The 23,523-nt window shown below is 44.0% G+C and overlaps 1 non-coding gene across 1 annotated transcript; it reads right to left on the bottom strand.

Moving 5' to 3' along the window:
• Nucleotides 1–15,361: 15,361 nt before the first annotated feature.
• Nucleotides 15,362–15,492, bottom strand: LOC121462456. The gene has a single exon (XR_005976319.1). It is a non-coding gene; the product is annotated as a small nucleolar RNA SNORA3/SNORA45 family (small nucleolar RNA).
• Nucleotides 15,493–23,523: the final 8,031 nt, after the last annotated feature.

The raw sequence follows: 23,523 nt of genomic DNA, 5'->3' as shown, positions 1-23,523 counted from the left end.
ATAGGGAGTGGCACTATTAGGGGGTGCTTCTTTGTTGAAATAGGTATGGCTGTGTTGTAGGAAGAAACTGTGGGGGTGGGCTTTGAGGTCTCATTTATGCTCAAGCCACACCCAGTGTCCAAGACAACTTTCTCTTGACTGTGGATCAAAGATGTAGAATTCTCAGTTCCCTCTCCAGCACCATGTGTGCCTGCAAACCGCTGTGTTCCACTGTGATGATAACGGACTGAACCTCTGAACTGTAAGCCACCCAGTTAAATGTTTTCCTTTGTAAGAGTTGCTGTGGTCATGGTGTCTCTTTACAGCAATTGAAACCCAAGCTAAGACAATTCCCAAGCAGCTAAAAAAAAAATCAACAAATTGTATGCATTTGTGGGGGTACTGTCTCCATTAGGGTTTCTATTGCTGTGCTAAAACACCATGAACAAAAGCAATGTATGGAGGAAAGAGTTTATTTCATTTTATATCTTAGAACGTCCATCACTGAGGGAAGCAAGGGCTGGAACTCAAAGGCAGGAACCTGGAGGCAGGAGGTGATGCAGAGGACAGAGAGGAATGTTACTTCCTGGCTTGCTTCCTATGGCTCACTCAGCCTGTTTTTTTATACAACTTCGGGCCACCTGTCCAGGGAGGCACTTTATGAAGGCATTTTCTTAGTTGAGAGTTTCTCTCTTCAGATGACTTCAGATTAAGTCACGTGGACAAAAACTAGCCAGGAAAACCCTTAGCTCCCGTCTCTTCACTCTTGAGGATTCTATTCTTTCCGATTTATCACCTTGAACCTGATAGCTTCCTTCATGTTCTCTGCAGTTGAGGGTGGGTTACCCTGAACAGGACACTATCAGTTCACCACAGGGGCGTTGATGTTGGCTTATCAGCTGGCCACCGTGTTTAACTGTCCTCAGGTTGACAGGTAGGTAGACAGCCATCTCTCCAGTGCACTCATGTTCCCGGGTCCACCATGCCTAGAATTAAACTCTCTCAGGTTTTAAAGTGGATTTAGTCTGTCACGTTGGAGCACGAAATGAAGGCCTAAGTCACAAAACAATCCCACACCAGTTTAGAATTATGATTAATAAAAGGGTTATTTATTTAAAGGGAAAACTTACAGATCACTGTTCTAGACAACAGCCCTCAGTGCGACCAGGAAAGGAGTCTAGTAGTCAGAAGTGGAGTCCGAAGCAAGCGAGTGAGCGAGCGCATGGCTACCGCTGCTTTTTAAAGCAAAAGAGACCATACCCAAGTGGGCTGGTATCTTAAAGGCTATTGGCTGAAGGGGCAGAAGGAGCTCCTGCAGCAATGGGGGAAAAGATGCTTGCTGGCTCACTCAGCTTATTTTCTCATACAGCTCAGGCCTGCTGATCTAGGGTGGCAGACATATGGGCTGGGCCCTCCTGCATCCATTAACAATTGAGAGAATATTCCTAACAGATGCACCCATAGGCTAAACTGATTGAGGCAGTCCCCCAGTTGAGGCTGTGTCAAGTTGACAGCTGAAGCTAACTAGCAAGACCGTATCTCTTCTGATTATAATGAAGAGGAAACCCCTCTGTGGTAGTGTGAATGTAGGTAGCCCCCATAAGCTCATAGGGAGTGGTACTATTAAGAGGTGTAGCTTTGTTGGAGTACGTATGGCCATGTTGGAGAAAGTGGGGGTGGGCTTGAGGTCACATGTATGCCTAAGCCACACCCAGTGCCTGAGTCCACTTCCTGTTGCCTTCTGATCTAGATGTACCCCCCCATGCCGGTCGGCATGCTGCCATGCTTCCACCATGATGATAATGGACCGAGCCTCTGAATTGTAAGCCGCCTCCTCAATTAAATGTTTTCTTTCTAAGAGTTGCATGGTCGTGGTGTCTCTCCACAGCAATAGAAACCCTAACTCATCCTCCTAAGGCATCCTCCATTGCTTGCTGTCAGGTGTATTGTTATAAACAGTTATAAACAGTCCAGAAGTCTCCAGGGACAGGACCACTTGACAGGTTAGCCAGCCCCAAGAGGTCAGCCGTATATGTGTATATAACAATCATAATTAAAGAGCTAGAGGCTGTGAATTTGAGAAGTGGGAGGAGTTAGAGGGAGAAGGGGGATGAGTAAATACAGTCCTTATATTTGAAGTCCTAAAAACCCAATTAAAAGTAATACTGTTAAAAGAGTAAGAGACAAATTAGCACAACAGAAATGGTTAAGAGAAACAAAGCTAATATGAATGGGCATGCCCCCGCCCTGGTAATAACAACGGTCATTGTTGGTGAAACCAAAGAGCCTTTACCCATTACCGGAAAAAGGCAGGATGCAAGTCATACCTTGACTGCTCTAATGTTAAAATGTTTACATGGGTCAAAGACCAAAAATTAACATACTAGCAGTATATTGCTCTCATAGAGGGGAATACGCTATTGCAATGGACTTTTCACAGAGTGCTTTAATGTGGTTACTAAGTTGCTTGTGGTCATCTCCAGGAAATAGCCTACACTGTTTTCAAGATGAGGAAAAAAAGTTATCAACCTATCCTGTCTTATCATTGAGGCGTTTGTCACCGTGGAGTTTCTCTCTAATGTAACTTCCCACCTCTGCCTCCACCAATATTCAGTTTTAACCTTTTATTATCCTTTCAGTGGAGAGGCTAGAGAGTTGCAGCTCCAGAGTCTAGTTTTAGTTTATTTCGGGGGCTATCTTTTGCCTCTTAATAGCCATTCTTTATTCAGCCCTGGTTCTGATAAAATACCCTTGGGACTATCTAGTGAATTTTCACTTCGTGTTAACTTAGCAGGTTTCCTCCGATCCTAAAGCTAACGTCATCATACCGCCTCTGAGGCTGAGAGCAGCGACGTCTGTGCTTTGCCATAGTCTGCCTACCTGCTGTTTCCACCAGTGTGTTTGAAAACTATCTTGACTTCTGGTCTTCTTTGTTCCATTACTATAAAAACATTATGAAATGGCTACTTTGTTGGAAAATGATATTTGGGGAAACCAAAATTGGTTCTTCTGGACCATGGGCATTCATATTTGCTTCTAGAATAAACCTCTCCTTTTGATTCTCTGGAGTGAGTGTTGTTTTATTCCTTGACAAGGGGCTATGCAGGGCTGAAGGAGCTGGCATCCATGGCGAGTCCCAGGAAGTCAGCTCATGAGCCCTCTAACTCCCTAGAGGGCTCCTCAACTGTCCGTCACAGGTCACCTCTCACCCATTCATAACGTGCCTGTGCCTTTCAATCTGTGGGTGGTTTTCCTAGATGTTGTCACCCTTAACATCTGGAGTGACAGAGGCCGCAGAATGAAATACTCCTTAATACTGGGTCCAGCCATCTTCCCTCCAGCCCCTCCCACTGCATCACAAAGAGACAGATAAGCCCCAGCATTCTGGACTGTGATGTACAAGAGGGTACTTTAGTCCTCAACACCCCGGAAGCATCAGTACAGTGTGGTTACCAGAGGTTGGAGGAACTGTGCGGAGTAGTGCTTTGTACTGGAATTGTATTAGTGAGTGAGGGAGAGAGAGAGAGAGAGAGAGAGAGAGAGAGAGAGAGAGAGAGAGAGAATCTGCAGCTAGGAGAGGTCCCCTGACTTCAGGGTAGGACCTAAGAAGAGCGAGGCTCTGGTGAGAGAACATGTGTTCCCATGAATGGCTCTCTCACTTTCTGAAGAACAGGAGACTTCAATATAGCAGGACTCACGAAGGATCAGTGGGACAAACCCCAAGGCCTGCCCCTAGGGCTTATGTGGCACTCCGGGAGATTAAACTCCTCTGGGAGGCCCCGGAACATAGAAGAGGTCTGGGCAATAAACAGTTTAGCATGGAAGAGCTTCTATCTCATGGCAAGAAGAAACCAGAGCATCTTCCACGGCTTACAAGCTCTGTTAGTGAGGACTATTCCCCTGACCCTAAAGGCTGTCTGAACATCCTGCGGGGTGACTCTGCGGAAGGCCAGGGGCACAGGCGGACATTTGCCGGACACTTGGGTTTGCCAAAGAACAGTCCCGAAGCAGAAACAGCGTGGGAGGCCCAGGTGAACAGGAGAACAATGGCGTTGCTTGGCAAGGTCAGGAAGCAAACAGAGAAAACCCCAAACCCAGAAGATGCCAGGCAGTTCCTGGAGCAAGAGGTGGTTGTGAACAACAAAAACCCAACCAAGAAATGTCAGCAGCTAAAGAACCTAGGGGATCTGAGGAGGGACCATCTGGAAGGAGGAGGGGACATAGAACTCAGACAGCCACGAGGACCCTACAGATGTGGCAAACACGTTGCTCCTTTAGAAGAAAACATCTTTTTGCAGGGCAAGAAGATCAAGCCCCATTCTAGACGTCCAATGCAGGCAGTGTTCTCTCCATCCATTAGAGAGGAGCAGCCTGGAGAAAAGCTGAAGCCCGAGCCATCAGGGCAAGACACACTGGAAGACATGAAAGCTTCCAAAGAAAGGGAAGCACAGCCTCAACTCCTGCAGGAAAATACTTTCCTGGAGGGACCATCAAGGGTACTGGACCAGAATCTGCTGGCAGAAGCCAAATCCCAGCTTCTAAACAGGAGGAAGATGCAGGCCTTGGAAATGGCCAAATCTCCTGATAAAGAATTCTGGGTGGTCGGCACCAGACGGAAAATACAGCTGCCCTTTCAGGACAGCAAACAGGGTGCTTCAGGAAGAAACAGAGTGAGGCGTAAGTGGCAGCCTAGGGAGGAAGGCTGGGACCCCACAATTCAGGGGACCCCAGTCATTCTCGCAGCTCGTGCACGTACTTACAGCTATCAGAGACCAAAAGACAGGTGTGCTTCAAAGACCAGGCTGACTTTGAGGAAAGGTAAATCAAACATCACCTATTCATAAGTGCTGTGCATTCTATGAGATTGGTTTATGTTTAGGTAGATGTGAATGCTTATTGTAAGCCTTACATCTTGAATGGAAAGCGATCCTGGGAGTCAGGGGCCAAGGAATACCACAAAGTCACTGTAAGTGGAGCAGCTTACAGCCTTGCTCCAGGGAAAGGTTTCCCCAATGCAAGTGTTATAGCTCTGCTCAGGTCCCCTGGAGTGTTACAATTCTGCTTTCCTAGGGGAAAGTTTCCCCAGGGAAGTGTTACAGTCCTGCTCTGCTCTGACTTTGGCACAAATACATTGTTAAAGCTGGGTTCTATCCAGTGGAAAGTGTCACACTGCTCATGAAAGAAAGGGAAAAATCCAGGAGGGTGGTTGCTTCTAGGGTGAGAAACAGCAGAAACTGAGCGGGGTACAGAGCTTCTATAGGATGTCTTGTGGGATGGAGCTTCCTAGGGTGATGTGGGATCAGAGGAATTTTGTAGTCTGATTCTGGGGCAAGCTCAGGGATTGGTGGGCTTCCTTCCTTCCTTCGTTCCTTCCTTCTTTCCTTCCTTCCTTCCTTTCCTCCCTCTCTCCCCTCCCTCCCTCCCCTCCCTCCTTTCCTCCTCTTCCCCCTTCCTTCCTTCCTTCCTTCCTTCCTTCCTTCCTTCCTTCCCTTCCCTCCCTTCCCTCCCTTCCCTTCCCTCCCTCCCTCCCTCCTTCCTCCTCTTCCTCCTTCCTCCTTTCCTCTTCTTCCTCCTTCCTTCCTTCCTTCCTTCCTTCCTTCCTTCCTTCCCTTCCCTCCCTTCCTTCCCTTCCCTCCCTCCCTTCTTCCTCCTTTCCTCCTCTTCCTCCTTTCCTCCTCTTCCCCCTTCCTTCCTTCCTTCCTTCCTTCCTTCCTTCCTTCCTTCCCTTCCTTCCTTCCTTCCTTCCTTTCTTTCTTTTGGTTTTTATTGAGCTATATATTTTTCTTGATTGATGACATTTCAAGCTCTGGTCTTGGGGTCAAGTCAGGGTCAGGATGTTTTTCTTTGACCCGGTTTACCCCACATCCCTCCCATTTTTGTTTATTAATGAAAAATGGAGGGTTGGGAAGGGTGGTGCCATTGTCATTTGACTACTTCCTGTTGATTGAGGGGATCGATGTCCTTGGGGGCAATCCTGATCTTCATCATCAGGATGTAGCTGGGTGCTGCAGGCCTCTGGCTCTTTAGCCAGGGACCAGTGATCCTGTAATAGTAACTGGCTAGAAATCTTTTGAATCTGTTGTCATAGAATCTAGACAAGAAGTTTACAAGTTGGAGTGTAGCTAGCAGGATTACAAAAAGGAGAAGAGAGATGCAGAGGATGGAAGATGAGACTGCCTCGCCGAAAAGGTACCAAGCCACTTGGCTAACACAGACAAGAATTATAGGCTAAGAGTTAATAAGAAGCCTGAGCTACTAGGCCAATCAGTTTATAATTAATGTAGACCTCTGTGTGATTTCTTTGGGACTTAATGACTGTGGGAACTGGGTAGGACAGAAACCTCAGTCAACAGCTTTAGCTGTGAAACCTTGCAGTTCTTTTAAGAGGCCCTGCCACCAAACACTTAAATGGTGTTTATGAAGAGCGTACAACATGCTTTTTGGTGGTGGCAGGAACCTTGAAATGCCATAGTGTTGTGGCAATAAACATAGGTCTGGCCAGTACCTCTGCCATAAGGCTAGAATCTCAGAAAGCAACATCCAGCCATCAAAGCCACAGCTTTAATCCTAGCCATATTGCTTAGCAAATTAAAGACTCATGTAGTTAGAAAAGGAGGGATACAGTAAAGATACTTTCAGATAGAAAAGCCTCTAAATGATTTACATTGTGTTTAAAATATACGTAGGCTTGGAAAAAAAAAGGATAAAGTCCTTAAAATAAAAAATAAAAAAGAGAGTAGTTGGGTGTGGTGGCAAACACCTTTAATTCCAACACTTGGGAGGCAGAGGCAGACAGATCTCTGTGAGTTCAAAGTGTTGTGTTACACACCTTCATTCCCAGCACTTGGGAGGCAGAGGCAGGTGGAACTCTGTGAGTTCAAGGACAGCTTGGTCTACAGAGTGAGTTCCAGGACAAAGATACACAGAGAAACCCTGTCTAAAAAAGCCAAAAATTAAAAATAAAAATAAAAGAAATAGAGTTTAAAATAAAGCCACATAAAGATGGAAAACACGCAGAGAATCTGGATAATGTATGTTATTATGTTCTCTTTGAATTGTTTGAATGCTGAGGAAGGAATGACAGCTGCTAAAAGATATTTGTTTATAAATGCTGCCGAATTAATCCAAGATAGGTATTTTGAAAATACTTTGACTTTAAAATTGAAGTCAAAGGGTTTATTACTTTAAAGAAGAGGTTTTGCTTTTGTTTCTACAGGAAATGAGAGGCTGTGGATTCATTCCAGGTTAAGAAAAATCAGGAAAATCCCCTGAGAAATCTCCGATAGGAGCGGATGGCCCAGATATCTGAGTTATACATCCAGAACAGATTTAAGACTGCTGCCTGAGATGATCAAGTCCCACAGGATACTTCAGTCACGACTTGATAATGATTCTAAATTTTCTTTAGGTCCCCCATAACACCTCCAATCAGCAGGAAGTAGCCTGGAAAACTATGCCCAAATTCCCAGAAAATGGACTATGGATATTTTACTTTGTTTAGAATGTTGATTACAAGTTATTATGAATAAAGGTCAGGATAAAAGCTGAGCAAAGATTCAGAAGTTTTTTTTTTGGGGGGGGGGAAGTGCTGTGGGACAATGGTCTGTACCCTGTCACTTGTATTTTAAACAAATGATGATTGGTCAGTAGCCAGGCAGGAAGTATAGGCAGGGTGACCAGGCAGGAAGTAGAGGTGGGGCAATGAGAATTCTGGTAAGAGGGAACTTTCAGTCTGCAGTCGTGATCCAGCCTCAGAGGAAGCAAGATGTGACTGCCTCATCGAAAAAGGTACCAAGCCACATGGCTTACACAGACAAGAAATATGGGATAATATAAGTTATAGGAGTTAATAAGAAGCCCGAGATACTAGGCCAATCAGTTTATAGTTAAAAAAAGAAAAAGAGAAGAGGGGTTAAGAAGGGTAGCATCTAGTTCCATACTGTACTATCAGTGCTCCATTGGCTATCGGGTTCAAGCTGTTTCCTACATTTTCAAAGACCCATGTAGAGTTGTCAGATCTTATCTTTTACCATACCTAATTGGTTAACATAGAAGCAACATTCCTCCACGAAGAAAAGACAAAGACTATCTCTGTCTGCTGTTAGTAAATCTAATCCTTACCAATTTTGTAGTGCTATGGCAGCCAGCAAGTCTGTTTGTTTCTGGAGGGAGAGGATGATCTCAGCCACCTGTTAGAGATCCTGGATAAACTGTGAGGACAGCTAATAGTAAATAGTTAGGGAGGTAGTCAGCCCTTGCTGCTCCAGAGGTGACACCAGAGGTTATATGCCCAGGGCTGCTAGGTATAACCTGAATTGGATTCAGGGTATGACCCGAATTGCTCATTTTTCATGCTGTGTCTCTATAAACCCAGTGATGGGAATTGGCAAGGGTTCTTCACTGGGTGCCACTCATAGCTCTGAGAAAAGGAACACCAGGGCACAAGTCCCATAGCACCTAGTGAGTGGGTAGTGTTATACTTGAGTGTTACAGAAAAATTGAGGCACTGTGAATGTTTAGACATAGGGGCTGGGTGATAGTACTAAGGGGGTATGGTATTATTATAGTCTGCGGAATTCAGGGTGTTCATAAAGTGTGTTCCTGGGAGATGAAGCATTCAGTGATGAGAGAGAGAGAGAAAGAGAGAGAGAGAGAGAGAGAGAGAGAGAGTCACCGCCGCTGTCGTCATTGTAGTAGTAGTAGTAATATTTGGCTCAGCAAAATATAACACACACACATGTATATATAACAAAATATAACAAGCAAGGTGAGAGAATCTAATAAGACAATGGGCGGGGCCACAATTGGTTGTAAGGCTGACCAAGGAGGATACACAACCAATATTCTTCAAAGTGGTCAGGCAAGGCCTTATTCAATAGCTGATACACAGAGGTTAAGGTCTGAAATGGGATGGTGTGACAGGGAGATGGGATCAGGATCATCTAAAAGGGGTGATATTGGGGATGTAAAGACCTTTGAGGAGAGTTGGACCATTTCTTGAGAGAATGGGATGTGCACCCTGTGTTTTGAGCATGCCTGATGGGCAGCTGTGATAAATACATAGTAGAGTTTACCAATGATCCCTGTCTCCCATCTGGGGTGCCATAGGTCCTTAATTAGAATATAAAAGAATCCCCATTCTGCAAAAAAAGAAGAGTGCCTTCCTGGGTATGCATCATGTCTCCTATAGGCCCAATAAGGGCAGCCTCCATAAGTTTCTGGCCAGTGTTGACAGTGATCTCTAGTTTGCTTATAGAGAAAGCAAACATAGGGGACAGGTGTTTTAGAAGTTGATTTAGGTGTTACTGGGATAAGTGTCTCCGTTTGGCAACCTGCTGGTGAGCAGACTAACCACAAGAACAAATGGATGGAGAAAGAAACCTGAAGCATTTTCTTCACCCTAAATCACTTATTTCTCTAGACTCTCATTTGCATGCTTTCCTATACCTTATTAAAAATATTGTCTCTAAAAATCTTATCATAAGCTTCGTTTTTAAGATTTTTGTTTCTAAGACAAATTGTCATACAAAAAACAGAGAAAACAGACATAGAGGCTAGGCCCTGGTGGAGGAGAGATGGCTAAGGTAGTTATAGGGAACGGAGTCAGTCTGACAGTCATACATGGAGCGATTTCCAGACCCTATTAGGTTGGGTTGTTGGTTAGAGGTGGGGGTCTTTTGGATGATTGTTGGGAGCCATACAGCTTAGTCTCAGATAGGCATATGTCTACCTGTCCAACGGGTTTCCTTGGGACAAAACACCTGTGGAATTGGACACTCACTTGGCAAGGACCAGTCATCCATGGGATAGGGTAGGAATTGCAAAATCTGTGCATCTTGCAGGCTCTTTTCTCATTATGTTGGTGATTCTTTGCGCAGTTATCAGTCGCACCTTGCAGACATGAAATAATCGTCTGGGTTTGAATATTGTTGTCTTTATAGCATTGTGCCCATGTCTACTACTTTTTAACTTTGTAACCACAAGTAGCTGCCTGCTGACATAAGTGCTGTGAGAGCAGGATGTGTCTGGCTTGATAGTTAAGCCTGCAAAAATGCTGAGCTCTATGTCTAGAATAAGGTTATTCTGGGGGGAAGTTGTGTAGGAGGTGGCTGCTTGTTCGTCCTGGCCACCCAGAACCAAAATAACCGCACAGAAACTATATTAATTAAAACACTGCTTGGCCCATTAGCTCTAGCTTCTTATTGGCTAACTCTTATATTAATTTAACCCATTTCTATTGATCTGTATATTGCCACGTGGCAGTGCTTACTGGCAAAGATTCGTCATGTCTGACTCTGGCGGCTCCATGGCATCTCTCCCTGACTTTGCCCTTTTCTTCCCAGCCCTCTGTTTTGTTTTCCCCACCTAGTTCTGTTCCCCTACAGCTCTGCTGTAGGCCCAAAGCACTTCCTTTATTAACCAATGAAAGCAACACCATTTCCCCTTTTCTGTTTAAATAAAAAGGAAGGCTTTAACTTTAACATAGCAAAACTACATATAACAAAACAGGTATCAAGCAAGAACTACAGTTACAATATTTATATCTACTTTATCTTTTATCATAACTAAGGAAAACTATAACTATAAATTCTTCAACTTCATCAAGGACTCCAGAAGGATATAAAATTACCTAAGTAAACAGGAAGTAAATTGTAAGCAACTTCCAAAAGTCTAGAATTGACAGAGACATCTCACTACCTGGACAGTCACCCAAAGTTCTTCTGTACGGTTGGGGCATCCATCTTCAGCTTACAGGCCCTTAGTATCCAGCAGACTTTTACACAAAGCAGGAAATTTCAAAGATAGTTCCACCTGTACTGGCAGTTTGTCTGTCACATTTTTCTGTGTCCTGCAGAATGTCTCGCAGACTCTTTCATGAAGCAGAAACCCTGAAGGATCATCTCACCTTTAGGCAAATTCAGCAGTCATTTCTCTGTGGATCCTGCATGTCCAGTTCATCTAACAAACTCCATAAGGAGCCTCTTCGATGCCCATCTTTCTCTTAAAGTAATTGGTGCTGCCAGGAGCAAATATGTCTCACCATCATAACAGTCTTAAGTTCTTAAACATTTTAAATGCCATATTCTGAAGGTCTCTGAAAGATTTGAAGAATACCCATCTAACTGAAATATATCTCTATGCATCTAGAAAATCTAACATGACTACAAGCTATTATAGATGAGTATCTATTAACTTATATTTCTTAATTATACATTTTAAATGAGCTACAGAAACACAATACCTTAATCAAGATCAAAAATACATATACATATAACAAAATTGACCTTAAATTTGTATCAATAAACCAAGATCCATACCAATGCAAAGTATCCATCTCTATAGCATATCCCCCTTTAAAGGCAAAGAAACATTCACAAACAAACAATATTTGGGAATATGGGCGTAGTTCTGTCCAAACTTCTTCCTGCTGTTTATTGGGCGAAGTATTTTCTTTGTAGGGGTATTTATAGCAACCTTTTAGGGGGTCTTGTTCCATAAAACCATATTGGCCTGGAAACAATCCACAGGTTCTCATCTTCTGTGAAAACAAAAGAAGAACCTCTTTTCAAAAGCAACATATCCTTAGACTCAAATTTTGGAATCAAGATACCTTTATGTTGGTTTAACTTAGAAGTCCATACAATGAAATATCTCTCTTTACTTAGCTTCTTCACAGTCAAAAAATTCAAAGAAAGTACAACAATATACACAATCCAGACACCGTGAATTTTCCATCTTTACACGGCTTATTTTTCTTTACTCCTTTTAATCTACGACTGTCTGTACTCTGTCTCTTTAAAGACGTTTTTCTTTAAAAAATTATTTACTTTTTAATTATAAATGCTCAGGCAATATCTTAGGCTTATTACTAACTAGCTCTTACAACTTAAATTAATCATGTATCTTATCTATGTTCTACCATGTGACTCAGTACCTTTCCCCAACATGGCATTCTTCAATCGAGGTGCTTTTAGGTTGTTTCCAGGTTCTGGCTATGACAAAGCTGCTACAAACATAGATGAGCACATGTCCTTGTGGTACAATTGAGCATCCTTTGGATATATACCCAAAAGTGGTATCACTGGGTCTCGAGGACGGTTGTTTCCTAATTTTCTGAGAAATTGCCACACTGACATCCAAAAGGGTTGTACCAGCTTGCATTCCCACCAGCAATGCAGAAGTGTTCCCTTTCCCCCACAACCTCTCTAGCATAAGTTGTCATTCAGTGTTTTTGATCTTGACCATTCTTACAGGTGTAAGATGGAATCTCAGAGTTGCTTTGATTTGCATTTCTCTGATGACTATGGGTGTTGAATATTTCTTTAAGTGTCTTTCAGCCATTTTAGATTCCTCTGTTGAGAGTTCTCTGTTTAGGTCTGTATTCCATTTTTTTATTAGATTATGTGTTCTTTTGGTGTCCAATTTCTTGAGTCCCTTGTATATTTTGGAGATCAGACCTCTGTCTGATGTGGGGTTAGTGAAGATCTTTTCCCATTCTGTAGGCCACCCTTTTGTCTCATTGACAATGTTCCTTTGCTTTACAGAAACTTTTCAGTTTCAGGAGTTTCCATTTATTAATTGTTTCTCTCAGTGTCTGTGCTGCTGGGGTTATATTTAGGAAGTGGTTTCCTGTGCCAATGTGTTCAAGTGTATTTCCCATTTTTTCTTCTATAAGGCTCAGTGTGGCTGGCTTTATGTTGAGGTCTTTGATCCATTTGGACTTGAGTTTTTTGCATGGTGATAGATATGGGTCTATTTTCATTCTTCTTTTCATATTTAACAAGCTGTCTAAGTTGTTTTTTCTTTGTTCTTTTTTATTACTTTATAAATAATACCAATCAAAATTTCCACTTCCTCCCCTCCTCCCACTTCCCTCCCCTTCCCATCCTAAGAGAGGGCACAGGGTACCCTGCCCTGTGGGAAGTCCACGGCCCTCCCCTCACTATCCAGGCTTAGGAAGGTATGCATCCAAATAGAATAGGATCCCAAAAAGCCAGTACATGCAGTAGAGACAAATCCCAGTGCCATTATCATTGGCTTCTCAGTTGCTTGCAGTATTTGTAAAGGTCCTGAATAATATTAGGATCGAGGGTGCCTTTACATGGCCATTTGAATTGATTATAAGAGATATTTGATTGCAAAAGCAAATAGGGGTCTTCAGGACAGGTGTGAGGTCTACAGTAGAGGCTGGAGATTCTCTAAGAGGCATTCCAAGGGGATGGAGAGGGTGTGGAAAACACCGTTACAAGGATGAGAGAGGAGAAGGAAAATGTCACTGCAGCTTGTAGTTGACAGCACCCCCAAGACTTAGGAAGGACCAAATCATCACCACACTCAATGACGGTCAGGGCTTACTTAGTATGGCTAAGCCAGAGGAGGGACTCGGTGCCTGGAACCAGGCTTTTCCTAGATGCCAGAAGGCGAAGATGAAACAGAGCAGAGAAAGGAACCGCACCGGGTTCCTCGTGGGGAAAGAGACCGCTGTCATCGGGTTCCTCGTGGGGAAAGTGGTCGCTGTCACCGGGTTCCTCGTGGGGAAAGTGACCTCTGTCACGGGGTTTCTCCCATTTCCACTTCTGTTCCATCGCTGGTCTCTGGATAAAAATGAAATATTTTGGTCCAGTCTCTTGGCTCTATTACTCCTACCAAGACTGAGTGAAAACCGTGAGCAAAATGGATGTTTCAATGTATTTCTAACATTGAAGTATCACTAACGGGTTAATTTCCGTGCCGTGTACCCATGCAGGGACTCCTGAGTCAACTTTTGTACCTATCTCTGCCTTGCTCAGGCCACATTTCATTCGCTATCAAGGCTTCATCAAAACATGCTTTAGTGTTTCCGTTTCTGATTTTCTTCCTGGCCCTTGCATCTCCTGTCTCCTCTGCACTCTTCCACACAAGCCCTTCTGGTTTTCTTACACTTGGACAACTCTCTCCTCCTCTTCCCTCCCTTTATCTTTCAATAGCAACGAACATGTTCAACGAAAGGACCAATTTCATAAAAAATGTCCAGCTGTGAGTTAAAGGCATATTGAAGTAGACCCCCCAGTTACTTTTTTTAAGAAGATTTTTTTTTTTAATGCATACAATGTTTTGCCTGCATGTATGCTTGCTGGCCAGAAGAGGGCTCCAGATCTCCATCCAGAAGAGGGCTCCAGCTCTAATTGCGAACGGCTGTGAGCCAACACGTTGTTTCTGGGAATTGAACTCAGGGCTGAGCATTTTGCAGTCTAACAATGGGGGAGGGTGGAGGGTGGATGGAGAACGAAGCTGCGTGAGGTAGATGAGCTGAGCAGCCTCGTGGAATCTCAAAACCCACAGTGCATTCACGTTTTAGCTTGAGCGCTTCTCTTCTGTCTCTCTGAACGAATGCCAGTGGACATGATGTGTAGTGTGACTGTGAGTGAGGAATTCCTGGACAGGGCACAGACCTGGGCACAGCAGGACAGTGCGTCCTGTTGTTGTAACACAGATGTAGAGAATTCTCACCCTCGAAGCGAGCTTAGAGCCCATGGCGCTGTGGACTGTGGCTGTGGCTGTAGATTAGGATGGCCAGGACCACAAATGGTTTAAATATCCAGTTTCCCAGTCTCATACTCAACCAATTAAATTCATAAATGTTTTGGTGCCCAATCCAGATGTTCTGTTTACTTTACTTTAAAATGTAGTTTTCTTATATGTATTAAAAGTCCAATACTGACACAGAGATACATTTCTTGGAAATTCAAAATATATACCAGACAAATTTTATTAATTTTTTAAGTGGCACAATTTCCAAGGGATATAAAGCATTTAGAAACTCTGACCAGCAACAATAGGCAGTGATTTGACCAATCAAATGTTGAATTCACATGCAAACCAGGCAAATGTTTATGAATGATTTTATTTAATATTTAGGAAAAATTACATTTGTTCAATAGGTTAAAATATCAGTATATCCTTATGATCTCTAACTCTTCCAGTAAATACAAAAAATAGCAAATCCATTTATGTGTGGTAAGAGATTCTGACATTAAGTTTAGTTGTCTATAGGAAATAGAAAATCATGAAAACTTATTAACCATTTGCAAATGACCACTTACTGTTAATTCTCATGATCCCTAGATAAGAAAAGCAATTATCCACTCCTAATAACACCTGAGATTATACTTTATAATATCACTAATCAGAGCATTTTGACTAATGATAATTTACAGGAAATTCATTCACCTTTTCAATGTTTTATTATAAAGCTAATTAATTGAGCGACATTAAACAATTTTAAGCTCCATTATTCTGACATTTCTAGATGTATTATTCATGATGCTACTTAAGATAAAAAGAAAATGATATTCTGAGTGGTGGTGGCGGCACATTCCTATTTTTTTTCTTTTCAGGTAGGATATGTTTCTGATCTGGGCACTAACATGAACTCTGAAGACCCCTACCAGTGAATCAAGACCAGTAGATTCTCTTCGAGAACTCTAGCACACCAGGACAACCACCATGTTGGGATATGACTCTAGTCCCAGCACTCGGGAGGCAGAGGCAGGAGGATTTCTGCGAGTTTGAGGCCAGTCTGGTCTACAAAGAGAGTTCCACGACCGCCAGGGCTACACAGAGAAACCCTGTCTTAAAAAAAAATAATATGATATGTTATGGCTTTTACTTAAGATTTATTTTTGTATCTGAGTATTTTCATGTAATGGTGTGTGTGTGTGTGTGTGTGTGTGTGTGTGTGTGTACCATATCCATGCAGTGCCTATAGAGGCCAGAAGAGGGCACCAGATAATCTGGACTGCTGCCAGACATGGTTATGAACTTCTGCAACTTTGGAACTTAACTGAATGTTTTCGTACTGCATGGTGCTCAGAGAGGTCAGGAGAGGGCATTGGATCCACTGGAACTGGAATTATGGATGGCTGTGAGCAGTATCATTTAAAGCTCCTGAGAGACCCTCCCAAGCAGCTGGGATTGACTATTCATCTAACCCATCCCGAGGAATAGGACATCTGAAGCCACAACAGTTATTTGTACAAAATTACTGTTATTAAATGGCAGAAGTCAAGGTTTCTGATTCTTGTTCCAGTGCCTTTCAAGCATCCCTGCCTGTAACCAGTTCTGCTAGCTATATTACTAGCCAACCACCACATACAGCATTGCTCGTAACCACCTCTGCCTGCCACGTTAATCCGTGTACCCAACCTCACGGTTATCTAACTACCCCTCCATCCTACTAATCAAGGCAACCTACCACGGTTACCCAGCCAATCTAACTGGATCCGACAACATGCCATCATTTCCTGTAACCGCCCCTGCCAGCCATTCCAACCAGAGAAACCCACCACGGTTACCTATCACCTCCTCCTAGAGTTCTGCTCATCACCTCCCTATAATACTAATCTAAGTCCCAGTCAAGCCACCTTTGCGTTTCTAGTGTGCACCCGCAGTGTTGAAACCCAGAGCATTTTCCTAGCTTGTTCCTGCCTCTCCTCCCTGCACTGTTGTCCCCCCCCCCCCGCCCCCAATTCCCAGTTTCCCTGATCCTTGAGTGCATTGTTTCCATCTGGTTCCTATTTATTGCCCAGGGATCCCTTTTATCCTGTCCAGGTTTGGCCTCAGTGGTTGACTTCAGTACACAAGCATCTGGTATGGATCCCTTGGCCAATGGGCACCTTCGCAATGTACCGTCTGTACTACTACAAGGGCCTGGAGATTTAAACACACAAAGACACACAGACAGAAACACGGGTCATCTTTGAAACAAGAATGCCCCCTTTATTGTGTACCAGAGCCACTTAAGTATGGATCCTTAACTGATAGCCACGCCCCAGGCAAACCCACCAGAAACCACTCCTCTGCCCTCAGGAACTCCTGAGGGTCTCGCGCTCAGAGCAGCTGCAAACACTGTAACACAAGTTGTTTTGCTCAGAGCAGCTGCAAGCATAACACGTTGTTTACAGGAAATTCAGGGTCTGGGTCCACAGTCCCCAACATCACAGTTAGGTGTCTAGTCCTTTGGTCTCAGACAAGGCTTCCTTTCATACTTCAGACCTTACTAAACTACTGACTCATAGTGTCCCGACTGTCACCTCGACAGGAAGAAGTGCAATGGATGACAGGTTGGTGACAGCAGTAGAGGAACACGCGCCTTCCCACGGGAGGAATGAAGCATTAGAGAGGAAAAAAGGGGGTGGCGCTGGGTGGGTGTCAGCGCAGGCGCTGAGAACCAAGACACGTCCTGCTCTACCAGCCAGGCACGTTCCAGGACCTCTTCCAAGGTCACACGCGTCTTCTATTCCAATGACCTTCACTTCAGAGCCTTCTGTAGCTTGCACAACCTCAAGGCCCCTCCCTGACCCTCTTTGCGGGACGTTAGTGTGGTTTGGTTCCACTTTCACTGTTTGTACCTGGTCCCTGTGGTGGTTTAACTTGGAAGCAGATGTCACTCAGTGGAAGGTATCTTGAAACAGGGCCTCTCTTCAGAACCTGATGGTTCAGGTTCAATTGTACCGCGTCACTGTCTGGAGGAAAGATCTTTGTTTCTCACAAGCTTTGAGCTGACTGGACAGTTGGAGCAGGTCTGGTAAACGCTACCATATACGATCAATGTGAAGGGCATCCATGCAAGTCACTTGGCGGTGCTCACACAGTCCCTGAGGCCTGGGTGTGAGCTCCGCTCAGTCATAGCATTAGCAAATCCACCGAGTGTACACCGTGCGGGCTGTAACTGCTCTAGGTCTCCTCGTTGGGAGCTGCCGGTAGAATGGTGGAGCGGCTGAATGATGCGCACTGCCTGCTTGTGCAGAGTTTGGAGCGTAGGTAGAATCTATTATTTTTATTAAGATGCAAGGAAAATTAATATCTAAACAAATAAGCACACGCCCCTTGAAAAGGAGCTTGTCTACGCGGACCTGCAGTGTGAGCGACCATCCACCAGAGGGCTCTCAAGTCCCACACCCAACCTTCACTGGCTCTAACTCCGTAAGGAACAGTTAATGGCTGTTCTCAATAAGGGCTCTGCACTGTGGCCAGGCTTAGGAAGTAAGGCATGAAAACTGTCTTTTCACTCAGTGTAGCGGCATATGCCTTTAATTACAGCACTCAGGAGGCAGGGACAGGCAAATTTTTGTGAGTTTGAGAGCGCTCTGATCTATGGAGCAAGTTCCAGGACAGCCAGGGCTACATAGTGAGACCCTGACGAAACCTCCTTTCTTCAGTTCTGACTGTTCACAGGAGATACTATGTTGGGAGAGACAGGTTCTCCACCCAGGAGAAAGGACAGCTCTCGCTCCATTCCTACTTTGAGCTGTAACTCAGATGTGTAGAACGCAGAGGCAAACTGAGAATTCGAGACCGGCTCAAATTGTAACTGAATGAATTATCTATATTTTGTATGACCCCCCCCCCCCCCTATTTTAATACAGGCGAGTGCTTGGATTCAGGGATGGTCCTTATGACCCAGAGCTCTGGAAGCAGTGCAAAGGTACGAGTGCTGGGCTGCAGGGGAGTCAGTTCTGACTCTGACGTTGCAGCCACTTACTGTGTGGCTCTCTATAATGGCTTGCCGTCCCAGGCTTTGGTTTTGTTACTTGGAGAAAGACGGTGGTGGGGTGCTTAGCTGTCACACGCAAGCTTTACACAGCAAACGTATAGTTCCTTCAGGCTCTCTTTTCCTACTCTCAGATCCCGGCTCTCTGTCCTTCCTAATAGCTCCTTTTCTAGACCACCAGTCTCTTGACCTCTCTGGGTAAATGTTTTCTTAAACCATATCCCATTACTCCAAGCAAAATATGGGTACGGGCCAGATGGAAGCCAAGCTGCTCAACGCTAGTCTTAGGGATTGTGCAAAGTACTCTCTGCAACCAAGGACATTGATTAAATGGAGTGCTCGAGAAGATATAGTTGGTGTAACTTGGTAAAACGTTGCAGAAAGAGGGCCTGTGAGCTGGTTCCGTGGGCAAAGGCACTTGTCGCCAAACCTGACGTCCTGAGTTTGATGCCTGGGACTCGTGTGGTGGAAGAAGGGAACTGACTCCTACAGGTTGTCCCTCGCCTCTGTACACATGCCATAGCTTGTAGGTGTGTGTGAGTGTGTACACGCTAATAGATACAGTGTAGTCATTTTAATGAATGATGGTTTAAAGAAAACCATACAGCAGAAAAGCATGTTTAGTATCTATTTATGTAAATCTGGTCACCAATTAAACTATTACCTCTGGTTAGCATGGGTCAAGCATATCAACCCTTTGAGACTGTTCTCTGCAGTGGACCACAAAGCTGTGCGGTTGGGTTTGGCTCAGTGACCACCTGGAACTTTTATTTATGTAGTTCTCTGAGACACATCTTCCATGCCTTTAAGGTAGTGGTTCCCAACCTTCCTAATGCTGTGACCCTTTAATACAGTTCCTCATGCTGTAGTGACGCCCAAACAAAAAAAAATTATTTCCGTTGCTATTTCATAAGTGTGATTTTGTTACTGTTATGAATCATAATGTAAATACTGTGTTTTCTGATGGTTGTTGGGAGGGTTAAGACCCACAAGTTGAGAATTCATCAGTCAGTGGATGGTGGCCTGCAACATGGCCTCTCTTCAGAACCTCATGGTCCAGGTCCAGTTGTACTGCATCACTCTCTGGAGGAAAGGACCCAGGGTTCGTGTTTCTTTCAAGCTTTGAACTGACTGGACAGTTAGGGTAGGTCTGGGAAATGCGCAGGACTCTATCAAGATCATAAAGCTTCCTGCCTCACGGAAGGCTGCAGTGCGCCCTTCCACTCAGGCATGCTAGAAGTGGTCCAGTTTTTCAAGTGTGTCAGAGCTATGGATCCAATCACTAGAGACCTTCTCCCAGGCTGACGTGCTTTTGCCAGCCAATGCCTTGTTTACACTCACTCATTTAGCCCTGGACCTACCCAGTTATGCTTGGGAACCACCCACAACCCTACTGGATAACTTCCTTTTTTTTCTTTTTGACAGCACCAAGGTTTGTAGTATAAATTAGCCGTTAAGTTCAAGAATATAAGCTAGCTAATTATTTGGTTGCATGTGGACTTGTGTGTGCAAGCGTGTTCATGTGTGCTAGAAGAGAGGGGCCAGAACCTTGATGGTGGGTGGACGAGGAAGGCTGATTACAAGAGTTCTTTTTTTTTTAAAATATTTATTTATTTATTATGTGTACAGCATTCTTTCCATGTGTGCCTGCAAACCAGAAAGGGGCACCAGGTCTCATTATAAATGGCTGTGAGCCACCTTGTGGTTGCTGGGAATTGAACTCAGGACCACTGGAAGAGCAGTCAGTGCTCTTAACCACTGAGCCTTCTCTCCAGCCCCTAAGAGTTCTTATTAGCTGATGGACACCACTGCTCTCACAGTCTTAAACCGACTCAGCATGACCTGCTTTCCTCGTGGACATGGTGCCTGTTTTATCTCACTCCCCTCTCATCACGGCTGCGTGCGTGCCTTTTATGGAGGCAGTCCAGGAGAGTCCAGAGCATGACAAGAGCTCCTTCCAGCACCAGACAACATGGACCTACGGAGTTCTGCCCTTGACTGCAGGGCACTCTCCAACGATGACGATGGAGAACTCCTGGTTATTTCTGTTTAGTTGGCCACTTGTAGCATTTCCTTGGCTGCTGTGCCTTGGTCCTGCAGAGCAGTGAGAAAAACGTGCACATTTAGGTAATTTTCTTTTCTTTCTGGCCACCTTATCCACGTGGCTCCAACTTTACACTTGCTCGTTGAACAAATTTATACCCGCTAGAGCTCTGCCCCCACGTGTGCGTGTAGATAGAGGAAAAGTAAGCTGTTTGATTCACCACGAAGAAGGTGGAACAGGAAGAACAGTGTTTCAGATTCCTGAGAGAAGCAGAGAGATGACACGCCCACCAGTTCATCTCTTGCAGCCAGGAGGAGGGGGACCAGCAGGTTCAAGGTAGACTAAAGAGTCTGATATCAGGATGCACAAGTCCCATTGGATATGGAAGGGGTCCGGGCATCATCTCATTTGTGAGCTCCTGGTCCAAACTGAAAAGCCCTAGTGAGCAATGACTCACTGGTCTCCACGACAGAGACCACGAGAGGCAGGCATTCTCATGGCACAGATTGACAACCACAAGAAAACACCACAGGAATAATCCTAACTTGTCTAGCCTCATCCTTCCCTCTCATCCCATCTCCCTCTGTAAGAGAGTGAAATAACAAGCCAGGAGTTAGGACCCAGAGATGTTTTAGCCTCACAAGACCCGACAGCTCACTGGGCATCAGTGAAGTGCACTTTAAGAAACCCACACCGAAGGGAGATGACTGTTTTCATCTCAGGCAGCTGGTCACGATCCCCTTAGGTTCCGTCTGGACTTTGGGCCATTTGTATCTTGTTTTCCAACCCTGCTCCTTTCCAGGGGAAATGCTGTGTGGTTGAAAGGAAGAAATCACCTCTTTTGATCAGACACCATGGCAGGTTTTTCCCTGGTCCTTTTGTTTCTCGGTCTCGCTCTCTCAGGTAAGACTACCTTTAACTCAGTGCAGCTGGAGGTTGTTCAGAGGAGGGGAAGCAACAGTGTGGGACCCAGCCTTGCTGTCGGAGCAGACACTGAGCCCTTCAGGGTAACCTTTAAAGTGTGGCTCAGATAGATAACTCCACGAGATCTCTATAAACAGACCGCTAAAGAAGCCAGAGCTCTGAGTATGGTTTAAGACTTGTTCATTGACTGCACGCTGCTCTTTGAGATCTCCCTTGACATAAAAGAGGGAAAATTCTACAGAGTGTGTTCAATGCTATTCCCAGGACTGTTAACGTGTTCGGTGGAAATTTGCCAGGTGGACATTACTATGTCACGTCTACTAACAATCGCCGAGTCTCTGTGCAGACATTTAATTTCGTATGACATAGCCCATAGACCTGTTAATAATTTAATGAAGTTTTGTAAACTAAGGGGCTTCATATATTTCAATACTCTAATAAAAATGCCTGTGAATATCTGTGCTATTTGACCTGATGGAAAGAGGGATTGCTGATGAGAAAAGGGAATTAATAGGAGGTGAGAATAAAAATAAAAAGGGAGGGGGGCAGGCGATGAGGCTCTTCTGAACACTCCGGGGATGGTGGCCAGTTTTCTGGAACTTGGAGTCTTTTAACTGTTATACAACTTAGAAACAAAAAGTTTTGTCATGAAGCTAAGAGCAAAATTTTGAAAAGTGGTATTCCATTAATAATTTTTCTTTATTTATCAGTAATATTTTTTGCCCTATTGGATTATTGCAAGTGTCAGATTGAGAACTGAACATCCAGAACTAAACTCTAGACTTACAAAGGTCAAAGGCTGAGAGGTCCACAAGAGCACTATCATCCTCCCTTTCAGAAATCGCCCTCCACCACGCAGAGGCAAGCAGCGAAATGTCTAAGTGTAGAGAAACACCAAGCAGACTCTAAATAGCATCAGATCTGTCCTCTCAAGAGTCTTAAGTATAGCCTTCCAATAATAAAAATGATAATCAACTTTTGGGTACTTAGCATACGATTAGTGTTCATATATCTGACTTTTTTGGCCTTAATTTATTAGGATATTCCTTTTACTATGAAAGAATGGGTTCTTATAATGCGCTTCCCAAGGGAACCATCTCGGCGGTTATCAAAGATAATTAGCATAAACTCTCTAGGTTCAGCTATGCTTCATCCTCTGCGTACAGTAAATATTGCTTTAGAAAATTGGAATTGGAAGAGAACCTGGTGCTTTTAACCCAGTGTGGGGGCTGCAAGAGTGTGGGCACATAGTCTGTGAGTAAATGTTTCTTGTAGATCAAAAACATAATCAATCTAATGACCTAAAATCAATCTCACTCTGAAACCTCGGGAACCAGTGGGATCTGCTTAGATTTTTGGACAGACTCTTCCGTCCCCCGCTCCCTTCCTTAAGTTCTTTAATCTTACAGCTCACTGTAAAACTATTTAATTTCACAAATTTATTTTTCAGATGACACTGGGTACGTTTTCATTTTTTTTTACATTTCTAAATTTGGTAAATAAGAACAAATGCAGAGTACTGTGTGAGATCTCTCACGTTGATTTTTCACGTTTGAGGGCTTGTGCGTGTTCCCAAAGAGAAAGGACGCTGGCTTATTGTCCTTCCCAGCACTCTTCCCGCAGGATGATGTCTGGTTACTCTTTCAATAAATATTTATTACGTTTCTACTGTACCCTGGGAATACTTCCAGGATGTGTGGATACATGAGAGAATAGAGCAAAGTCATTCTAATAAGCTTCCATGCTTGGAATGATCTATTAAATATTTACTGTTTGGTTTTACCCTGAGTACCAGGTCCACATGTTGGCAGGAGTGGCTACCATTTCTGTGGCATAGTAATGGAAAAAAAAAACAAACCAAGCCCAAATACAGCAAAAGATGTCAAAAGCATCATATTTCTCAATCATAATTGTTGAAATTATTCAATTACTTAAAATATTTCAATAATTTCTTTGCTCTCATAGTTGAAGATCAACAAAGATGCTATCTTTAGCAAAATCATAAAGAACCATGGGAAGATTTGTTTGTTTTCTTATCAGCTAT

This window comes from Microtus oregoni, unplaced genomic scaffold (genome assembly GCF_018167655.1).
Source record: "Microtus oregoni isolate MIOR12 unplaced genomic scaffold, Mior012 000024F_ref0000369, whole genome shotgun sequence".
In the NCBI taxonomy this organism is placed as follows: Eukaryota; Metazoa; Chordata; class Mammalia; order Rodentia; family Cricetidae; genus Microtus; species Microtus oregoni.
This window is presented reverse-complemented; position numbering and strand designations above follow the sequence as displayed.